Here is a 2,881-nt window from a genome sequence, read left to right as displayed (position 1 = left end):
GTGGAGGGGGACTGTGTTCTGGAAGTGAGCAGTACATTGTTCTTAACTGCCCCATCCTGAGTGTTCCCAGAAGTCTGGCTAAGAAGGTGGCTTCTGGGTGGAGGACATCCACTGACAGCGAGTACGGAGCCATCTCAGTGCTGTTAAGAAAATATTTTAATGGCAAGGAAAAATGCTCATGATGGAATGTTATGTGAAAAAGACAGGACATGAAATTATGTAGGTAGTGTGAATCCAGATTATTTAACAGTGTTTAAGTGGCCAGGCGCGGTGGCTCACATCTGTAATCCCAGCATGTTGGGAGGCCGAGGTGGGTGGATCACTTGAGGTCAGGAGTTCAACACCAGCCTGGCCAACATGGTGAAACCCCCGTCTCTACTAAAAATACAAAAAGTAGCTTGGGTTGGTGGTGCATACCTGTAATCCCCACTACTTGGGAGGCTGAGGCGTGAGAATCGCTTGAACCCTGGGAGGCGGAGGTTGCAGTGAGCCTAGATCGTCTCACTGTACTCTGGCCTGGGTGACAGAGCAAGATTCTGTCTCAAAAAAAATTTTTAATTGATTTTTATTTAAAAAGCATTTAAGCATTAGAATAGACGAGAATGGGACATATCAAAGTATGTCGAGGGTGGGAATCCATTGGTGAATTCTTTTGAATTTTTAAATTCTTTTCTTTTTTTTTTGAGATGTAGTCTCGCTTTGTTGCCCAGGCTGGAGTGCAATGGCGTGATCTCAGCTCACTGCAACTTCCACCTCCTGGGTTCATACGGTTCTCCCACCTCAGCTTCCCAAGGAGCTGGGATAATAGGTGTGCACCACCATGTCCAGCTAATTTTTTCATTTTTAGTAGAGGCAGGATTTCACCATGTTGGCCAGGCTGGTCTGGAACTCCTGACCTCAAGTGATTCACCCACCTCAGCCTCCCAAAGTGCTGGAATTACAGGCGTGAACCACCACACCTGGCCTAAAATTCATTTTTTATTCAGCCTCTGCGATGCCCTGCCAGATGCAATTCTGGGAGTTGAGATCCTGTGGTGAACCAGGCAGACAAGATCCCTGCTATCGTGGAACAGGTAGGATTTTATAACTGGAGGGAATGAAACCCAGAGTAAAGGAGCAAAGTTACTTTTTAAAAAGACTGATGAAATTCTGGATGTGCTAAAGAACCAGCTGGAAGCTTGTAGTTAGGGGGCTGTTCCAGCAGTACGGCAGACTGGGGTGTGGGGGTGAGGGCTTGTTTAGGAAGAAGCAGGAAGCCAGAGAATGTGTCTCAACGCACACCCATTGTGTGTGCTCTGGTAAGTCCCTTCTTCTGTCTTGGCCTCAGTTTCTCCATCTGTTAACTGAGAGAAGGCACTAGATGTGTGTGTTTATTTCTTTATTACTCAAATCAGAGAACTTTAAAAAATTTAATTGACAAATACAAATTTATACATTTATGGTGTGCAATACAATGTTTTGAAATATGTATATATTGGCCAGGCACGGCAGTGCATGCCTGTAATCGCAGCACTTTGTGAGGCTGAGGGGGGCAGATCACGTGAGCCCAGGAGTTCGAGACCAGCCTGGGCAACATGATGCGACCCCCTCTCTACAAAGATTACAAAGATTATCTGGGTGTGGTGGTGCACACCTGTAGTCCCAGCTACTCGGGAGGCTGAGGTGGGAGGATGGCTTGAGCCCAGGAGGCGGAGGTTGAAGTTAGCTGGGATCACACCACTGCATTCTAGCCTGGGTGACAGAGTAAGACCCTGTCAAAAAATAAAAAAATAAAAATAAATAAATATGTATACATTGTGAAATGGCTAATTGGGCTAAGTTGCATTACCTCACATACTAATTTTTTTGCAAAGAGAACAGTTAAAATTTACTTAGTGATTTTGAAGTATATAATACATTGTTAATAACTATAGTGACTGTGTTGTACAATAAATCTCTTGAATTTATTCCTCCTGTCTAACTGAAATTTTGTATCCATTGACCGACATCTCCTCAATCCCTTCTCCTGGGCCTGGCCCCAGCCCCTGTTAACCACTGTTGTGCTCTCTGCTTCTATGAGTCCAACTTCTTAAATTTCACATAAGTGAGATCATGCAGTATTAATCTCTCTGTGACTGGCTTACTTCACTTTACATAATGTTCTCCAGGTTCATCTATGTTGTCGCAAATGACAGGATGTCCTTCTTTTTAAAGGCTGTATAGCATTCTATTGTGTGTATATCACAATTTTTTGTTGTTGTTGTTTGTTTGAGACAGAGTTTTGCTCTTGTTCCCCAGGCTGAAGCGCAGTGGTGCGGTCTTGACTCACTGCAATCTCCACTTCCCAGGTTCAAGCAGTCCTTCTCTCTCAGCCTCCCAAGTAGCGGGGATTACAGACATCTGCCACCATGCTTGGCTAATTTTTGTGTTTTTAGTAGAGACAGGGTTTCACCCTCTTGGACATGCTGGTCTCGAACTCCTGACCTGAGGTGATCCACCCACCTCGGCCTCCCAGAGTGCTGGGATTACAGGCGTGATGTGATGCCACCATGTCTGGCATCACAATTTCTTTATCCATTCATCCCGTGATGGACAGTTAGGCTGTTTCCATATCTTGGCTATTGTGGATAATACTGCAGTGAACATGGGAGTGCAGATACTTCTTTGACTTACCGATTTCATTTATTTTGGATATAAAACCAAAAGTGGGATTGCTGGATCATGTGGTAGTTCTATTTTTAGTTTTTTTAGGAACTTTCATACTATTTTCCATAATGGTTGTACCAGTTCACAGTCCCACCAGAAGTGTACAAGTGTTTTCTTTTCTCTACATCCTCACCAACACTTGTCTTTCTTTTTAAACATTTTTTTTAAAAATTACTTTTTATGAGGCTGGGTGTGG

The sequence above is a fragment of the Chlorocebus sabaeus genome, chromosome 20 (genome assembly GCF_047675955.1).
Source record: "Chlorocebus sabaeus isolate Y175 chromosome 20, mChlSab1.0.hap1, whole genome shotgun sequence".
NCBI classification, from domain to species: Eukaryota; Metazoa; Chordata; class Mammalia; order Primates; family Cercopithecidae; genus Chlorocebus; species Chlorocebus sabaeus.
The sequence above is the reverse complement of the archived record's forward strand: the minus strand, read 5'-3'. Positions refer to the sequence as shown.